Consider the following 20746-nt stretch of genomic DNA (forward strand, 5'->3'; position numbering starts at 1 on the left):
CAACAGAGGGAGAAAATACACATTATTTATGAAAATATTGTAAAATATGTTGAAGGTGGTTTTTTTTTCCTTTTTATTGATTCACCCTCCATCGATCATTTTTATTTTTTTCCTACTTGTCAAGTAATTCAATATGTCATGCTTGGGTGCAATCCCTTGGTACAATATGTCCTTTCCTTAGTTGTTAAAAAATTCCACAAACCTAAAACATACTCCTCTTTTTTCTCATTCTAATGGACTACATCTTCATTGGGGTACCACGGAGTGAGTCTGGTATTTGTGGAAATCTTATCAATGTATAATTAAAACAGATACAACTACAGGTTTTTTTCCCATTTAATATCCAAGTAGCGCTCAGCGGGCTGTGTAATAGCGCTGCTAGGGTGGGGGGTGGCTCTTCTGCATCATCATACAGTCAGAACAAAGGATATGCACATTGTAAAATCATGCAGATGAATGCAAATCGCCGGCAGCAAGGAATAGTGAGGTGGCAGGAGGGGAGTTTGCATAAGCAGAGGGATGCCAAGCACTTTGTATACAACACTTGCCGGACAATCTTCAAATATAGTGGTTTCAATATGATTCCAAATTTATTTTGCTCTGTAAAGCAAACTTTGTAAAGTTTCCTCTGCTTATAAATACTGGATTGATGTGTTTTGCTCCCAATGCCTGAACAATATGTGCAGTAGCTTTGTATTGTTTTCTTTTCTGCTGGATATTGTTCTTTATTTTTAACGATGCAACAAAATGAATAGCGTTAACTCTCGAGGCTGCTCTAAAACACCTTGAATGCGAATACAATGGCTGCAAACAGCATTGCAGTACGTGTGTGTTGGGATGATGAAATATTGTGACGGTACCGCCTCAGAGAAATGCAGAGCAGTTATTAGTAACACTAGTGCTAATGAATGTCCTCCTCCTTCCCACCTCGCTCTCCCAGTAAAAACCTCAACTCTATCAAACATGTGACATTTTTATGAATGTGATCAGTAACTGGGGGGGATTAGGCGATGATGAAATGGGTCAGTCGCCATTTTGCTTTCGCCACGAAAAGAAAAATATGCTTGTATTTATTTTCCTGGGTATTTGATTTGGTTCTCACGATGAATATTTAAAACACTTGGGTTACCTTTATACTGTATCAGGACAATATCACTGATATTGCACAGAAAGTGCAAAAACATTGAATGTGTATTTGAGGTTTAAAGTACATTTGATTCGTTCCTAAATTTCACATCGTCATTTTTTTCACGATTCATAATACGAAACAAAGTGTGTGTGTGTGTGTGTGTAAATATGCCAGTGTGTTTTATCACAAATGAATGCAAATTGTTATTAAATCCTAATTTATAAATCCGAGAGTAAGTAGTAAAATACTAATATTCAATAGTTTTTGCAAAGCATGTATTTTCTCCTGAAATAAATTGCTGCAGCATCACTTCCCTTAACAACATCTTAATGTTGACATGGTTCGACAATATTGCATTTAGAGGTTCTCATAGCCATACAACAATAAGTAATTTGTTTCAACTTGCATACAAAAAAAACATATTTAAATAATGCTGCCCTCTGCCAGACACCACACACACACACACACACACACACACAGACTCACCCGCAGACACAATATGGTAGGGGAGTAAAAGGGGGGAGGGCACAGACAGACATTCACAATTGTGCATAATGATGTTAACATTCCTGCATGTCTAATGCAGGGGGTATTGAGACAGACACTAGCTGGTCGGCGGTCTTGCTGTGTGTGTTCACGGGTATAAACTGTAGCAGCATAATGATGTATTAATTGTGGTCTGCTCGAGCTCGTGGTGTTTGGGTTCCTTGCCGAGGTTACTAGGCGGCCTTTGATGCGATCGTTAATCTTATCAAATATATGCAAGATCACGCTGCACTTTATATTCTAGTCTGCTTAGATGAAATTGTAGGTGCACTGTAATATAAGTATATGTGTGAGCAATAGGAATGACTGCTGTTATTGCTTCGTACAAAATTGCAACCGGTGGGCAAATGTTTATTGTTTATTTTCCCAAATGATGTTAATTTCGGAGGGATTACCCCGGATTTCCAAAGCTGTTTAAATTTAACAACTCAGCAAAGGCATTTTTGTGTGAATCAGGGGTGAGATTTTAGAAGACAAATGCTAAATTTAAAGGAATGGCATGGCAACGACAATTTAAAAAATATATGTACTCATCTTAACTTAATGAATATTTGTATTCACAAGGAGTAGTGTGCTTTCATTTTCAAACACAGGCACCATCAAGTGATCCTGCAATACTGTTATACATTTTCTATCAACTTCATCCCAAATAGAAAGACACAAACTCAAATGGAGGGGAAGTGGATATGAAAATGGATGGAGTGCCGGCATCATAAAAGATGGAAACAAAGAGGGACAGACAGCGTACACTGAGAAGGACAGGCAAAAGATGAAGCTCATTTTTCCGTGGGCACCCAGTGGCGTCTGCATTGCAGATCGCTGAAATCCCCTTCGAATGCATCCCTGGGCTTAAGGGGGGATAGGGTGGGGAAGGGTGAACAAGGGATGGGTTTATGCTATCTCTGCTTTAGTACACTTTGTTTTTTTTCCTCCCCCCGACTGAAATGTATTTTTTTTCTGTCTGCATCAAATGTCAAGTTAATTTCCTGGGTGCTATGAGGGATGTGTCCTCCCCTCCTCCGGTATGTGTGGCAGGGCGGTAGATTGTGGCAGTGTGTGTGTGTGTGGGTGTGTGGGTGTCTCTGTATGGGTGAATGGGGAAAGGGAAAGGGGCAAGGCAAAGAGGGAGATGAGAGGTGGTGAGGGGGGTTCAGTACAGTATCTATAAATTGGCTCTCTCTGAAGAGCCAGAGAGGTGTGTTGAAAGTGTGCGTGCGTGTGTAAGTGTGTGTGTTCGAGTGTGTCTGGTTGTTTAAGAATATTATCCAATTATTAATAGATGCTTTTGTCACTATGTGCCTGTCCTTATTTGTGTATTCACATATTTGGTTTTTTGAAGGTTCATCTAAATTCAACACTAATGCAGAAAAAATAAAAAGCACACTATACAATAGATGCTTAGTGATTCAATGTCACTGTACAAAAGCGGAAAATCTTATAATCCAGGTTTTTCTCAGCAACAATGTGCACACAAATGTGAGGATATAAATCAGCTTGGACTCTCTCATCAGCTGCGCTGCATTTCCTGGTCAAAAACAATGTCTAAAGCTCATTACCAACTGATATCTAGTCGAACATTAAACATTCATGCGTATCAGTCCTGCTTCAACCTCGCTGCTTGCCTATAGCAGTCTTTGTGTCTTGCCTTTCAAGGCAAGTCCATATATTTATTATTATTTTATTTCAGGTTTTATCCATCATCAATGAGTAATTGTGTCCCTCTGGTATCCTCATGTCTCCTGATTTTAGACACAGTGCAACTTTTACTTTCTGCTTGTACTCTGTCTCTCTGTTGTTGTGTTACTTGTCCTTTTAACAATTGGACTGTGATCTTGAGTTTATATTTGTGTTCAAACATTTAGTGCCATATGCACACAGCTTTTTCCAGTTTCTTTACTGCATGTCTATGCATGCGTGGCTGTACGTATGCATGCCTGTGTGTGTTTACCTGAATTACTTTGTGCATTTTTTTTTGCAGGCAGCTGTTAAGTGTATGAAGGCAAATTGTATATTTTGTATTGCAAAGTGTAAAATGCCTGATTGCAGAGGAAGGGATTATGCATTTGTCAGTCGTGCTTATGCTGATGTATGCTCCTGCCCCACAAATGTCACATCCCATAACCCAGAAAAATGACACCAGTCCCACCTAATTACGCATATTCATGATGCTGTTTTGCATAGTGCTGGTAGCATACTTCTGTTACAAGCCACAGAGCTGAGGGATGTGGTTGAGTGAAAATGCTTTCAATCCACTGATTCTGTGTGTCTCTACCTCCATGTCAATCTTTTTTATTTTATGATCTGAGACTATTATGGAAAGAGAGTTTTCTCCTATTTCTTGCAGTCAGTCATATTGCCAGAGCCTGCAGCATGTTCAAACCTAGTGGGAATTTTTAATAAAGAAATTAGCTTTGTCCTAGATTATGAAGGTCATTTTGAAACTAGATCAGATTCAACTAACGTTTTTTGAAATACTTTGCAATGTATCCACCATCTCTCCTCTGTATCTCTTTTCTCTTTGGGTTTATTTCCCTTCTCCTACAGTAAATGTGGTTCTCCTGGTCACTGGTAATGGACAGCATGTAAATCAGGGGTTGACAATGCTATAAAGTGGAAACAGGGATATACAGAGTAAATAAAGTTGTGACTGTGGAAGACAGACGAGAGGAAGTGTTGGAGAAAGAGATGGAGGTAGCGCGAGAAGGCAGAGGAGAGTGGATGAGTCGTAGTGGCTGGCTAAGTGGCTTATTGTAGCATTTGCGGAACAGACTTAATCAGACTTGGCCCAGCTGTAATGAACGAGAGGGTCCAGGCTGTGCCACTGCTTGGGTAAACAGCGATTGTTTCAGTCCAGGGTTCCCAAACACAGGCAACAATGGTGCTATTGTCCTGCCAACTCTTATTAAGAGGCGAACCAGAGACGGGGTGAGGTGCGGAAGTGGGAAAGGGAGGTGGGTGTAAAAGGGGCAAGTGGGGAGAAGGTGGGTAAAAAGGAAGAGGTGCGGGTGAGAGCAGGAGCGATTGGGAACCTGACAGGAACAGTGGATAGGGTAGGAGGGGGAAGTGGAGAAAAAGAGAGGGATGGAGGAAGAAGGGGAGAGCTGCTTTCTGATCTGGATTTTTTTCACACTTGCATTGTGTCTTCGTTTCACACTATCTTCCTCTTGTGTCCTTACCATTCTATCTTCTCAGCCTTCAGACCTCGTCCTTGTCTTTTCCCCTCATCCTTTCATCCATATACTTCCTTCCTGCATCATCCTACCAGCCACCTACTCTATTTCTTCCATCTGTCCTTTGTTCCTCTTCATTTTTGCATTTGGGATGGCGAGGGATGCATCCCTGTCATACCACCTTTGCATCACCTCTCCCATCTGGTGCGGGAAAGAGCTAGAGAGCGAGAGAGAGAGACAGAAAGAAGAGGATTGGGAGGGGGGATGAGAAGAGCAGGGAAGAGGAAAGGCGCAGGAGCGAGACGAAAAGAAAAGATCACGCTGCTTCCTGGCTTAATGAACATGGGCAAAGGATGATCACAATAGAATACATTATGCTCTTGTTGAGGCAATCAATTAGCAGAGAGCACACCACTGGCACACCATCTTTCCCGCTTGGCTACTGGCTCATTCACAGCCCAAGCGAGTGGCCCAAGGAACCCCCTCGCCTCGCCGTTTTTCCCACCCTCAATGCCCAGGGGCCACAAAAGATTTGATTTCATTCCTCAATGTGAAAGGGGACGGTGTTGCATTTGCATTTCCGCCACATTCACTCCAAATTAGTTGAAATATTAGTCAGGTTTCGCTACAGTCAAAGGTCCGGGCTCGATGTAGAATGTGTGTGTGTGTGTGTGTGTGTGTGTGTGTGTTTGTGTGTGTGTGTGTGTGTTTGTGTGTGCATACATGTAGTAGCAAATATATTAATTAATCAAATGAATCCCCAAACCCTATTTTGACCATTTATACCAATAAAAGTGTTGTAATGTTAATTGGACTTCCTCAATGGAAAGCTGTCCTCTGACAACACACACTACCCAATAAAACTTGGCTCCACAAGATGGGAATCAGACATGACAATGTCTTTGTGACTCACACTGACAATTGCATAGCAAATTGTCTATCAATCTCATCAGCAATTCATACAGCAGTTGGCTGAAATTCCTTCATCCTTTCCCCCCCCCCATCCCATGTTTTCTTCGTCTTTTTTTGTGTCAGCTCGACGAATAGCTCCAGATAATGGCAGCAATCTATATTGTGAAAGAGGCAAGGAGTAGTTCTGCCTTAACACGGGCACAAATCACCACTGTCTAGCTGGGGATCTGTAAAAGTGTCGGTGATAAGTAGAACACATTGCTTTCACTGAGGAACTTTGCTGTGATTCCAGGTAGAGGTTGGAAAAGGAGGAAACAAAAGGAAATGAAGGAAAAGTGGAAAATTGTATTGAGAGTCAGGATGTAGGACTTTCATTTTCCAAAAACGGTGCATGCTGAAAAGAAAGTGGCCTCTGGTTTGGGTTCAGGGAATCTATTGTTTGACATTTACACATGTTGTGGCCATCCGGAGATTGTGTGTTTGGTCTGATCACCAATCTAATCAATCTTGTAGGCTTGAAAAACAGCTAATTCTCTTTTTTTCCAACATGAAAAATGATTGGTGTTTCAGCACTACTTCGTGTTTCAATTCAACTTTTACAACCGTCACATTTAACACCCCATGTGTATTACCATGAGCAGCTTCCTTCTCAACCGTAAACTTCAGACAACTCAGCCAATCTCACGATCAAATGCTAAGTGGGAGCAAAATGAACAAGGACCAGAAGATGTTTGTGTCTGATCATGATAGCGTTTGGTTGTGTGATGGTTTTTGGAAGAAAAGTGCAATTTCAGGTCAACAGAAATGTGATAAGAGGGTTTGTCATATTATTTTACGTTTCTCACATTATTTTACGTTGACCTTGACAACAATGTTGTTCAGTGTGTAGCTTGCGGATGCCATGCGTGTAGGTAACAACATTATATGTCACAATGTAGCGCAAAGTCAATGTTGAGTTCATATCTTTCTCACATTTTTCAAAAGATTTATTCCTCTATTGTCTGATTTTGCCCCTTTATTGTCCTTTGGGATCTAAGTTTGTATCGCTACCATTTTGTCTGTTTTGTCTGTTTACACGTTTGTGTCTTTGTGTTTGCATGTGTGTTTTCTGTTTTCAAATTAAATCCCACGACACTCGTGCTGTTTGTACCTATAGAAAAAAAGACACACCCGTTGATTACATTGTACATGAAATACAAGGCTCCTGCTTACAGTCCGCTTGCACTGTATATAGGAGCTTCTTCACTCACGCATGGATATAGAAATGTATTCTGTACATACTTTCTATTCTTACCTGAGGAGCATTAAAGTAGATGTTATCTCTTTTAACATTGAGTGCATGAAGTGTTTTGTTGGTCTTCAAAGTGCTACAGAATGGTAGAGGGTTGTGTTTTGACCTTTAAAAGAGAGAAAATAACATTGCATTTTCCTCAGTGTGTACTGAATACGTGCTTGTTTGTTTGTACCTGTTGGAATATTCAAGTGCGAGTGCAAAATGCTTATAATGTATTCAGTGTTTCTCGGCTGCAGAGGGCATTGTGTTCTCTCTTCACTTTAAAAGTTGAAATGTTGAACATCCAATGAATGGGGAGCAGGAATGGTTGGGCATGAGGGAGGGATGCACACAGGATCGCATCTGTTTGAGTAATGCAGGGTTTGGAAAAATACTTTAGGTGTTGGTGTTTAATTAGTAAAGTCCAATCAATTGATATTCCACTAGTGTACAAATAAGTTAAACAAAACAATTGTTTCATAGCGGTTGCATGAAAACTTTGCCTTTGTCATGTTTTGCTGACTCCTTCCTCCTTTCTGAATCATTTAGAAACCACACACAACATGAAAGATAAAATGCACTGTGTTACATCTTTCAGTTCACTTTCCTTTAAATTAATCATTTTGGGTTTAACAAGTTTCTTAAAACCTGCCCTCAAAATATGTTCTTTACATCTTCACGCTTTTCTCTCTACCTTATGTTTGTTCATGGTCAGTAATGTATCTTTCTTTCCTCTATCTGTTTCTTCTTGAGTGTCTCCCGTGCTCCCTCACCGCTGGGTCTCCATGTGCAGGTCGTCATGCTGCTGACATTTGTGTCCGAGCAGGGCCGGTCGACATGGCCTTTACCACCCCTCGCTGGGTCTCCCTTCGCCATCCTTACCCCCTACTGCCATTCTTAACCCACCAAGTCCTTTTCATCCGCATGCACACCAAATATGTGTCTGTTTGTGTTTGTATTTGTGTACTTTGGGACCATCCTGTGTGTTTAAGCCATGTCCAGATCAGCCACATTCGTGCTTGCCTGAAGCCTGTGTGCACAGTAGGGGACATGGTATGGCGCAAGCCTCTTTCTCTGCTGGATGCAGGGTGAGCAAATACAGTCACTGCAGGCAGGGAGGTGGTGGGGCACACGTTAAAGGGAATAGCTCACTCTCATGTGATAAGACCGTACAAACACATGAGGTCTATCCTCATGAGGGCGATAACTTGTCCAATAATGTCTTTGTTGTAAGAAAATGTCTAAAATGTCCACTTTTGTAGAAAGAAACACTCACTATTTCATTGGCCGTACAATCTCACCTACAATATTCACTGTAGATTCTTGGGAAATATTTTGACCCTGACTGTGATACAAAATCTTGGGAAGCTATTCCGTGCACACACAAAGTGCAAAGCCTCATTATTGTTCTTCTCAAACACACACACGCACAAACGTACAGACATGCTCACCGTCCCTGCAGCCATGGGGATGGAGAATGCTGAGGTTCAAGGTCATTTCAAGTATTCAGCAGCCTGGGGCTGTCCTTTGTCAGTGCATCGCTTCCTTTTGCACACACACACACACATGCACTCAGATGCACGCGCAAACACATTGTTGTTGGCAGGTCGTACATTCTACACACCGCATCTCACTAACGCTCGCATCCGAGACACCAAAGTGTCTGTCAGGTGAGAACATAACACTTCGTAAGTCCACTCAAATGCACTTACCGTCGCAGGTGCGAATCTTCAGTAGAGACACAATTATCCAGCTTTGTTTCTGTAGCATAGACTGTCCAGACACAAAAGCAGGAAAGGTATGTCTATTGGACCATTGCTATTTTCTGTCATCATTTAGCTATTCTGCTGTGATTGTTTATTCTACGTGCACTGAAGTGTGCAGATTGTGTTGTATAGTCTGACTTTTGGTCGACAGTTGACCATTATTTGACCAACTGATTATTCATATTTGGTTTATATTTCGTAAAGGAGTGAGAATTTGTGTCAATGGTGGAGATAGAGTTTTTTAAAGACGGTAGAAGGTGAGAGAGAGCGAGCAGCAGTGGGTGTGATTAGCTCCTTTGTTGGAGGTCTGTTGAGCTTCATTGGCTCCAGAGAATAGGTTCCTAATGAACCCAGCCAAGCTTGGACCAAACTTTGTGCTGAAGACAAACTAAGTTATGGTGGTCTGGCAGAGCGCTGAGGGTGAGCCGACTGATATACAACGCCTGGACATATGGTCCCCCCCCCCCCCATCAGGGCCTCTCTCAGCCACTTTCTCATGTCCTGGCTTCTGTGTGTGAGTGTGTGTGTGTGTGTGAGTGTGTGTACTTCTGTCTGTGTATGTGTCAGAGGGGGTACTCACAAGAAGAATATTTATAGTGTGAATTTTTATGCTTGTTTGATAACTCATTGGAACAGAGAAACAGGGAACTGGCATAGAAACACAGGGAGTGGAGGGGGGCAAAAAGGGGGGGGGGGGGGGGTTACCGGTTGATGCTTACTGAAAGCGACAGAGGAGAGAGGGCTGCAGGCATTGTCTTTCCAGCTGACCCCAATACAGAATCCATTCTGACACGTCCTACAAGACATGAAGTAACTGAGTAAATCAGGCCAACCTGGCTGTGGTATAGCAGGGACTGCACCATGACAGATGCAATATGGAAGAGAGCCACATGGTATCATGAAGAACTCGGTATTATGAATAACAAAAACAAGAATGTGAAAGAAAGAAGTTTGAAGACCTTTATGCACTTTCATATCTCATGTTGCAAAAAGTGCTGTTCATTTGCTGAGAAGTGGAGGATTAAATAGTAAATGTAAAGTATGTAAAGAGGAGGCGCAGGTGAGCCTGAGTGCAGTTTGAAGCTAATTGTTTGGGTCAGGGTGGGAGCGTGGGGACGGATGGCTTCCGTGTCCCACCAACAAGGCTCTCGGTAACTGAGCCGGGGAGGGGGAGAATGGGCCCACTACAGGGCCACACAGCAGGCTCAAACAACACTTATTCTACTGGCCAAACTGTCAGCCAGAACAACTTCATTGTGCCCAAAATTGGAGTTGAAAGCAAGGCAGAGACTTTGGAGGGGGGCAGTGGGAAGGTTGGGAGAAAGAAGGGGAGGATGCAAAGAGAGAGAGGGAGAGAGGAAAGAGGGGGTCTGTGGGAAACCGGGGGGGCTGGAAAAGGGGGAGTACCAGAGAAAGTGCAGTCTTGGGGATGAATAGGGTCAGACGGTGTGAGTTCATTTCAGTGAGGAGAATTCCCACAGATCCTACACGAGGGGCAGACGACCAGGAGCAAGGCAGAGGCCCGAATGGAAATTTATTAAAATGCGTTCTGGGTAGAGGGGATAAACTGCGGAAGTTCTGTATTGCAGTGTCTGTATTGCCACAACATTTGGTCACACTTTTCAACCATGATAAACACAACATAACTAGCTGATAGGGCTATACAGAATTGTACTAATGTGCAACTAGTTTGTACTCACTTTACTTTTTCTTTGAGACTTAAATACAATTGCAATTTCTCCTCCTTTGCTGTTCTGTGCAGCCCTTCCCCTAATATCTCATGCCAAATATTAGATCAAATATTTGAGCAATTTCTCTAGCACATGGAATAAAAAACTATGCCACACACATAGGCTACCCACAATAATTGGATACCTCCTCTGAGGATTTCCCTGCCTTGGACCCCAGGAGGGAGCCCAGTCACAGGCTTTGAACTGTGATTTGTATGTAGTGCAACAGAAAGCCCCTTTGGACTGACACTAAACCAGTCTACATCAGTCCAACGCTGATTTACGTCAACATTCTCCTCTTTGTCTCTTCTCCCTTCCTGCTGGCTGTTTGAAATGCATCTTGCTGCCCTCAGTAATACTGCAAAAGAGTGAAGAAGTTAACTTAGTCACACTGAGTTTAAGGAGCAGAGGAAAGTCTGTGAATCTGTGTGTGTGTGTGTTTGCGTGTGTGTGTGTGTGTTCACTCTCGCATGTGGTTTGCTCTTGAGAGAGTGTGTGTGTGTATGTGTGTGTTTGAAAAATGCAGAAATGTACACACTCCCCTGTTTGATCCAGAGCTAGCCCTACAGCTCCCAGAGACTCAACAAAAGGCCTCCTCTATCCATTGTATGAGCGGTGTGTTTCCCAGGAGAGCTCGGGCTCAGTGAGAGAAGGGCCCCAGATCACTTTCTCCTGACATGGATGTTTATTCGCTCTATGGTCCAGCAGAACACCCTCAAAAAGGGCCGGAAACTAGCATTTTGACATGCATGACACATAGTTTGGGAAAAGGGAAGAGGGGCTAGAGGGTGTGAAGAAGAGAAAGAGAGAGTGAACGTCTTGACAGATGAACTGACAAACAAGACAGACAGATAGAGAAAGGGCCTGTCTACGAAGGTGTTCTCTGTGTTCTCCTATGAAAAAGAATATTCATGGTCTCTGCCATTTTATTTGCTCCTTGCCTTTACACCAGTCAGCTTTCTTGTCAACCTTGTTCATGAATGTAGATCCACCCAGTGGGTGGGTAGAGATTTCCCCCTGATCTTGACAAGCTCTCCCATCCCTGACTGCATACTAATTTCTCCAGAACTACTGGACCAATGTAAAACAAATACAATTTGCCAGGCCTGCTTTTCATTGCTTGAGAGGCAGGGTCTTAGGAGAAAGTAGCTGTCTATTGTGTGTCTGTAATTAATCAGATTGTCTGCTGTGGACAGAGAAGCTTACAGCGACGACTGTTGTAGTTGGCTATAAGATATCTTTAGGAATCCGTCAATATGCCCGAGTTTAAAATCTGAGCGAATGAAGGGAAGTGTAAAAAAAAAACCTCATTCATTCACCAGTCAATTAACAGTCCATCAAATGTTCAACGCGATCAGTCGGGCAATAACTGATTTCTGACAAAGACCTCTCTATATTTTACTTTGGGCAATGATCTCTCCTCAACTGCTTTCTCTTCTACCCGTTGTCTTTATCTAAGAGTTTTGAACGCTATCTATCAGAGTACTCCACTTTCTCCGGCAATATCTAAAAGTTTCGTTGAGATTGAGAGTGCCTGCGGGGTTGACCATAGATCTCAGTAGAGCTGCAGAAGTCGACAGTTGAAAACAAACATGTTGGGCTGTTATCCATCTAATCTGTTGAACACCATTATCGTCTAAGATAACGCTATACCCCCCTCCATACCCGTACGCACCCACCCTCCAAACCAGACTTACTCTCTCCCTCTACACCCTTTGAGGTAAAAGCTGCTTGTGTGTTGAGGCTGAGAGTGAATGTAAGCCATTGTTATGGTGTAACCGGACTCCACAGCAGGTTGTTTGATCCGGTTTTGGGCTTGAAAAGCCGGTTTTTTTCTTCTTCTTTTTTTAACCATCACATCAGCTGAGAGGTTCAGACAACAGACTCTATTTGTAGAGTCCTCTGTCTGTCTGCTTCTTTTTTCTTTCTTTCTCCTTTTTCTTCCTCACTTTGTCCCTCTTTGTCAGTCTAAATCTCTCATCCAGATTCAGATTTGAGGCCAAAGCTTTAATTACCGTAGAGAGGAGCGTGCCCTCATTCACATACTGTACTTACACACGAACATATGCTTTTAGACACACTCTGTCGCTCTCTATTTCTCCCTCCTTCTCTCGCACTTTTCTTTGAACAGGATCTTCTTGTTCCTCTCGCTCTGCACTGGGATTATATTTCTCGCTTGCACCTCTGGTATGGCAAAAGCAAAAGAGAATGTCACTGAAAAGTGTTTAAATGACAAAAGTAGTAAGTAGTAAATAAAATGTAGTAAATAGTTTTTGTTTGCCGACAACACTCCCCGTGATACATCTCTTGTGGTGTACCTGTTTACCCAACATCATCCCATTATTTACATGACAACATAGACCACGCCGCCGTATTGTCGTAAAATGTTTTGGGTGGTTACTTGCACTCCTATGCTTTTGTTACTGTTTTGACCCATTGTATTCTCAATGTATGATCTGTTTGGCGTTCAGTGTGGACAATGTGCATGCAAATATCCTCGTCCCATTATGCCGGCTGTCTTTGTACGTCAGCTTTCTTCCCTAAGAGGTATAGATGAAGAGTTGGAGGGGGGGGGATGGAATGGCGCTGTATGTTTTTGGAGGGAGATTTGTGCAGGCACACACACACACACACACACTCACCCATCTGTGCCCCGAACCCATTTCAGACGTGAGAAACTGTACCTTAATTTGCATAAGAATAATTGACACTTCAAATTAGCCTTCCAATGAAAGAGGATCCTTTTTTTCAGTATATGTGCAGACATTGAGCACTGCCATACTGGAGAATATGAAAGAAAGGGCAAGAGGGGACGCATCATAAAAGATTAACCCTTTCATTACCTCAGAGTAGAAAATTGATGTGCCTTTTTTATTGCAAATGTAACTTGATATACAGTAAAACAGACTTTCGTAGGGAAATAATAAACCATTTCTTCTCTAAATCAAGAGATCACATGACTGCCCAGTAGGGGGGGAAAATGAATTCTGGTTGATAGGTATTTGCTTTTGAAAGCTTTAGGTGCACTGTGTTATGTGCACGTTTACACATCTATATTCACCTCAGTGGCATTGGGCGCAGGCCAAGAGAGGGAGTGCTATTAAGTAGAGTGTCCGTGCGTGTCAGTGTGGATGTGTGCGAATTGAGGGTTTGCCCACATTTAACCATTAAAGCAAGTGCAATGTTGAATTATTGACAATGGCTAATGAAAAGGATCAGGATAAACTCCAGGCTTAACCAAGGCCCTGAGAGCTAACACACACATCCATACACTCACAAAACGGCATTCATTTTCCCTGTTCAACATATATTTTAAGTTTTCTCAGACAAGATTTAAACTGGCGCAAGCATACGAGGTATTCGATCTGTATCTTATTGTTCCGGTTACATTACAACCCACTCCAGTTAAGAGCAATGGAGGCCCCAACACTGGGACAAGATAGCAGCTGTGTTCTTCCAGGCCTACCCAGCTGACAATCAGAGAGCCTCTTTTGAGGCTGAGCTGGTTTTCTGGGAGAATAAGGGACAGGGATTCAGTTTTGGGGGAAGGGGATAGAGAATGGGGGTTGAGGGTTTGGGGGATGGGGGGGGGGGCCTCTGCGCCAACCCCTCTGAAGCGCTCAGCATCCCCCCGCTTATGGGATGGCGGATGTGTCTGGGGGTATCCATGACAACACTGCTGCATGCCAGGGACATACCACGGCAACATGGCCTTGTAGAGTTGGTGTCGGTGTGTGTGTGTGTGTGTGTATCCATTAAGGCCCACATATCTCGGTGACATTCATATTCACTGAGTCAGGCAGGGAAGCTGCTGCAGCCTCTATCAGTTGTAAGACAGGCATGTATCACAGACCTTTATTTCAGCCTTTGACTGAGAGGCTCAGCATGAATATGTCCACTGGATACATGCTGGCCATGACACGGTTGTCAAGAAAAGCGCCTTCTTTCTTATGATTCGGCGTGGCACAGTTTTATTCTTGTGCTACCGTATTTTATACGTTCACAGTCACAGAGAGGTGCGCCCTCACATTCACTCAGGTCATGAAGCACAGGTCAGGACTCCCTGACTCTCTAAAAAACATGCACACACACTGACACACACTCTCATACACACACACACACACGCACACACAGACACACACACACACACAGTGACTTACAAAGTCACACTCGTAGCTCTTGTCTTGCACAGATCAAGCTGTGTTATAATAATCCCATCTGGGACGGCCTGGATTCTCACTCAGAAAGTACCCACATAATGATGCTCTGATGAGTTCCTGTGTGTCTGTACAAGAGAGAATGTAAGCTGCTTTATGTGTCACGGGTTATATCGTGTGTTTTTCAAACCCACATCCCTGCCCACACACACACGCTCACACACACACACATGCATGTAGACTCAAACTCAGATCCTGTGGGAGTGTATTTTTAACCCTGACTGCCTGTGCATTTGCTGAGGGGTTAAAGGACCGAATGGTGAACCAAGTAAATAATTCACAATAGCTGAAACTCTTTCGATGTAACCTCAGAATGAATGGGGGAGGGAGACCAAAGAGAGTTGCGTGGTGGCACAAAGTAGTCCTGTTCATTCCTGCCTAGTGTTTTGAGTTAACTGCACAAAGTAGTGGGTCAAAGAGCAAAAGCAATAAGTAATCGTGGACTCTCATCGTCGAATAAAGTCTGATTCTTAGCGGGGTCTGTAAAATGCTGTGATACCTTGCATGTGTGTGTACTTGTTTCAGTGTATTTGTACGTCTACAGCACTAAACATTACGCCTATCCTGTCGTTCTAGGTTGGATGGAGACCTCGTAGATCATGACTCAGAAACGAATGGCATAACATGTGGAGTCTTCAGGCTGAAGACGTCAAGGATATTCAGCTGATCTCAGAGGTGACTGCGCTCTCTCCTTTCAAGCATCACCATATCTGCCATCTTGTAATATGGGCTGTATTTTACGAATTCCCTGCTATGGATCAGCAGTCGCTGCATGCTTTTTCTCCATGAATTCTGTATCAATGTGTCTGTATTTTGAGTGACATTGCTTCTGTCAGACGGCTGATTGAAGGAGACACACAGAGAAATGCTGTGCTAATGAAATCGTCTGACCCACATATTTTAGTGCTATCCATTTCTCCGAAGACACAGACAGGGCATTTATACAGGCAAACCATGACTGGTGCCTGAAGTGAAAGAGGGTTTGTTTCTGAAGGAAGAGTAGCATCCATTATTTACTATACTGGGGTTGCTAGACACTTAGGAGGTAATGCAGTGTTTCAAGCATACACAACATAGAGCCTCCTTGGTGCTGGCGAGGCCATTGTTGTGTGTTTTGAACATGTCTGTTTCCATCCATACTGACAGATGAAAAAGAATATGCCTCCCTAATGTTCAGAACCATGGACAGAGATATAGAGAGAAAGTAGGAGAGGGATAAAATATGATGGCGGAGAGATGTGTTTGTGTGTCAGTCATAGCTGCATGTGGTGCATCTTTGGTATTAATATCTGTATATTTGTATACATGTGTGTGTATTTATTGCCCCCAGTCTGTTTGTTGGCATCTCTATCTGTCCAACGTGACCCGAGTCCTAGATTATATGATGTAAATGAAGTAGTCACACATGTTTGCACCTGGATGTGTGCATGCATGTGTCTTCATCAGGTTTATCCTGCACTGAGTCTGTATCAGCAGTCTCTTTCAGTTCTGATAGGCTTCAGTTGAGTCTTATTCTCTGCAGATTAGCAGCAGCATCAGTTGCCTCCTCATGGAGAGTGGAGGCATCTGACTGCACTCTACTGGGAATAGTTAGCAGAAGGAGAGCAAGGCATACAACTCTTCGACCCTGTTATTAGACGTGGGCAACACAAGGCACTACTTTCTGCCTTTGTCGATTTCCCGAGGGATACTTTGACATGAAATCCTTTTTTGTGGATGAGGGGAGACCACTCCCAAAAAATCTTGCATTTTTCCGCATAAATGCGCATTGTGATGGAGAGCATGACATCTATCCATGCTTGTGGATCTGGTCTTGGAAAATCTGGTTCTACTGGCATTGAAAAATGCACAAGATTAGAATGACAAAAGAAATATATAGTTTTTTAAAATCCTATATGTTGCTTACAACGTGTTGAAAATTATTACACTTTAAGCAATATTCCCTTTTCCATGTTTTGGCTCTTGTTCCTGTCGTGGCTAATACAGTATAATTAATCTTCATCAGTTTCATTGCAAAGGCGCCAGGACAATGACATTACTGAACACAGATTGTGTGGAGCAAGGCGAAAATCGATGATCAGAAAAGTTTACCCACCACCAATAATGACCAGTTTGATTCAGTCAAACTGGGTCAATCTGGCAATCAAAAAGAAAGAAATACAAGATAAACTGACAACAAACATGTTGCAGTGCCTTGTGGGTCTGCTGTAAAGTAGAATACATTTCTACAGTTGAGTCAATGAAATTTGATCACAACTGACTGTACAAATATGCCCCAGTTTGAAAGAGTTGACTTTACTTTGACTTCACACCCATTATTCTGTTTTGAGAAGATGGTTTGTGTAAAGCATCTAGTTTCTACTAACAGGCCTTTGTAACTGTTGTGTCCTTAAATACTATAAGACAGAAGTACATGCGTATGTTACATTTCAGGCATTTTACATGTCCACCTGTCTGGATGTTTGAGTGGAAACATGTAGAGCAGGGGTCTCAAACTCCCAGCCCACGGGCCGAATCCGGCCCACCACATCATTGTATGTGGCCCGCGAATCCGCCAGCAAAAAAAAAAAAAAGTTTAAAAAAAAGAAATGATCTTTTTTTTTTTATTAAGTTAGACTTGATAATAAATATCCCCAATGTCGAAATTATGAGATAGGAAGTCGAGGTTATGAGATAGAAAGTCATAATTCTGAGATAGAAAGTTACAATTATGATAGAAAGTCAAAATGATGATTGAAAGTCAAAATTATGAGATTGAAAGTCAAAGTTATGAAATAGAAAGTCAAAATGATGAGATACTTAAACACACAGTCATAGAAGCAGCTCTTTGGCTGGTTACTGTACATTTGACATGGAAATGTATTGTGAGTACATTGAAGACTACTTTAAACGTGGCTTTACAACACATGAAATACTTCATGTGTTTTGTGCAAACACACCCTTGAAAGGATTTTAAGCATTGAACAAAGTTATTGTAATAACTTGTGTTTGATATTTGTCTTTGATATTTTCTTTAATAGTTTGATCTTTGATAGAGTAATGTGGGTTTCTTAACCCTCAATTAAAAGGATTTAAGTTATAACAACAGAAATGTGCTTAAATATATGTTTACATTTATATAACTGCATGTACAACATTTTTACACTTGAATAAACAATAATCAAATGCAGAGACAGTTATTTAACAATATGTTATGAGTACCGTAGTTACATTTACAACCGGCCCTTTGTGGGCGACCATGATGCTGATGTGGCCCAGAGTGAAAATGAGTTTGAGACCCCTGATGTAGAGGGTCTGAGAGCAAAAATAATGATTCTACAATGTAGATCATTTTGTGAAAGGACCTAAATTTGCAACAGATTTTCATGTATAGTGTTGTTTGCACTGGTTTTGTGCAGCATTGTTGCAGCTATTTTTAATTCACCTTATAAACATCAAGCGCTAATCCGCCTGTTCAACTGGTGAATGTCAAATCCTTTGTTTGATGTAACCCAAATATCAGAGGCACTGAGAACCATCAGCAAAGCCCTGGACACACACACACACACACACACACACAATTGACACACAGCTCCACACATTGCACAACTACAGTGTCAGCAGAGAAGATGAGGAGGATGCAGAGAGAGGCACATGTAGCTTTGACGAAGATCAGCTGCCACAGATAGACAGGCAGGCCAGGAAGGCAGTGTGTGCCCTTGAGGTGCTGTGTGCAGGCTGCGTGGTTTGCTTGGCTTGTCTGAATGCACCTCCCTTCATCTTTTGCATTTGAGTTGAGTGTGGGTGTTGATGTTCCAGGGACCCCTTACCAAGCCTGAACTGTTCTATACTGTCAGCCAAACATCAGAGAGATTTGTTGAATGAGACAACGTGGCTAAAACAGTACTTTTGTATTTTTTTATTTTTAATCCTTGGAAAAAACTGAAGGGAGTTGCTGACTTTTAGCAACTTTCAAGAGATTTCAAGTGTCTGACAGGATAAATCAGCAAATACATTTGGAGTAAACCTTTAGGAACAAGTCCGTCATGGGATCCTGAAATGACGTGTTGGTTTTCTTTTGTTGTCTTATGCAGACAATGACACTGAAGATTTAACTGAGCCAGTCCTTGCTGTCTCAAATGACCCCAGCTGTCCTGCACAGCCTATAGATTCATGTTGGACCCCAGAATACCTTTCATGCTTGTCAACACGCTCTATAGTTTCAGAGAAATGTAATACCATAATGTCTTTCTGGGGGAAGGAGTGTCAGGTATGGCAAGAGTAATGGAGAAAGGGCTGGAGGTGCAGGTAACCCAGGTTAGGCCGGGTGTAAAGGGGATCCGATAAGGCGTTCCCCAGACCCTGCAGTGTCCCAGTCGCTATGAGAGAATAATAAGCAGCTGTAACCCTGAGACACTCCCAGGCCTGTGTCCTCAGCTACAAAAACTTTCACCGTAGGTCTTATCAGGTTCTAAGGACATCACGTAAGACAATACATGTGAGAAGTGCAGCGCAAACAATGGGAGGAAAGTGCAGCGTGATATGAGGGGGACTAATGTCAGCGGCTATTGTTGAGGCCTTTGTCACTGTCAAGTACACCGGGAACTCACAGCTCACTGAACTCCTTTCATTCAAGGATCTTGCTTTGGGATGTGATGAAACTCTACAAGTGCTGTCCCTCAGCAAAGGCAGATTGTACACACAGAGGTTATGTGTTTGTCACAGAAAAACTGCAACTAACAGGTTGCTGTAAGATCCCTTTTGGCTGGGAATAATTACTTGGTTTCACACATATAGTTTCTAAGAAAAGATTTGCTTTCGAAAGTGTCGAGTTACACGTGGTGAAAATTCACCAAAGGTTCTTCATGGAGCTTTGATGTAATAATATGTAATAGTATGTAAATCAGCTACAAAGATTCTTGGAATGTCTTTAAGGTGTTAAGGTGTTATTATTTGTGTATTCTCTCTTTTTAGGTAAATGAGTCATCCTGATCAACGAGAGAGGAGCCTGAATTTCATCAAGAAAGGAGCATCAAGATGTCCACTCATAACTCCCTTAAGCTTCACATTGCTCGACAACACTTGAACCTGCACTGTACTCTCCATTTCTGTATTTATGTCAACTGGTTATATCATACTGTACTACCGGTCAAACAGACAAATTCTGTGACCTTGTACTCATTTATTTTAAATGGGAGGATACTTAGGTTGAAAATATTTTTCACATTGAAACTTGTATTTGTTTCATGTAATTGATTGAGTCTAACAAGTACATTTTTTGACAGCTAAATAAAGGCTTTTCTTTTCTTTTAAGTGATGTTTTAGTGTGAGTTATTTCCTCCTTTCTGTGTAGTGCTTTGGCACTCCAGGTAAAGAACAATGTGCTTGACGTAATTGGGTCCTATTTGGCTATGAAAAGAGAGCATGCACGCTGATAAAAGCTGAAAGGGTGATCAAAGCACCATGCGTCCCGATCAAAATCATACACCTGACACAGTTGTAGTTTATCCTGACAGACTAACGAAATGTGGGGAAACAGGTTCAGACAGTACTAAGAAGCCTCCCTGTTTAAAATCAGCTCCATTTCACAGTGTGTGCTGTATATGTCTGCCAAATAAAATGTACCTGTGTGCGCAAAATATGGAACAACAATTAAAGACAAGAATGATGCCATGCTTCTTTTCCACTACTTTTCCACTACTACATCTACTTTTGCTGCCTTTTCCTCTCCGTGCTGCCTGACGTGGTTTATGTTTTTGAAAGAAAAGTAGAACAATCTAACTTTTGTATTCCTCTCAAAGTTTCCCTAAAATTATATTTAAACTTCTACAAGATGGATCAAAAGTAGGATCCATAACATCTTTGACAAATTATTTCCTTTGGGAAAGAAGCCTCATTTGTCTCCCTTTTCTATCTTTCATTACTCGCCATCTTTTTGGTCCTCTCCATTTTCCCTTCTCCCTTCTAATCACATTAATTCTCTGTCCCTCCCTACTTAACATTCATACTCACTATTTTTCTCAC

The 20746-nt window shown here is 42.1% G+C and overlaps 1 long non-coding RNA gene across 1 annotated transcript in view; it reads left to right on the top strand.

Annotated features, from left to right (window-relative positions):
• LOC306778863 overlaps positions 1–20392 on the top strand; it is a 37220-nt gene extending 16828 nt beyond the window's left edge. Inside the window, exons 3-4 of the long non-coding RNA XR_013772075.1 lie at positions 15320–15418; positions 19697–20392. This is a non-coding gene — a long non-coding RNA (uncharacterized lncRNA). The remainder of the gene's footprint in view (positions 1–15319; positions 15419–19696) is intronic.
• Positions 20393–20746: the final 354 nt, after the last annotated feature.

The sequence above is a fragment of the Melanostigma gelatinosum genome, assembly GCF_949748355.1.
Source record: "Melanostigma gelatinosum genome assembly, chromosome: 6".
NCBI classification, from domain to species: domain Eukaryota; kingdom Metazoa; phylum Chordata; class Actinopteri; order Perciformes; family Zoarcidae; genus Melanostigma; species Melanostigma gelatinosum.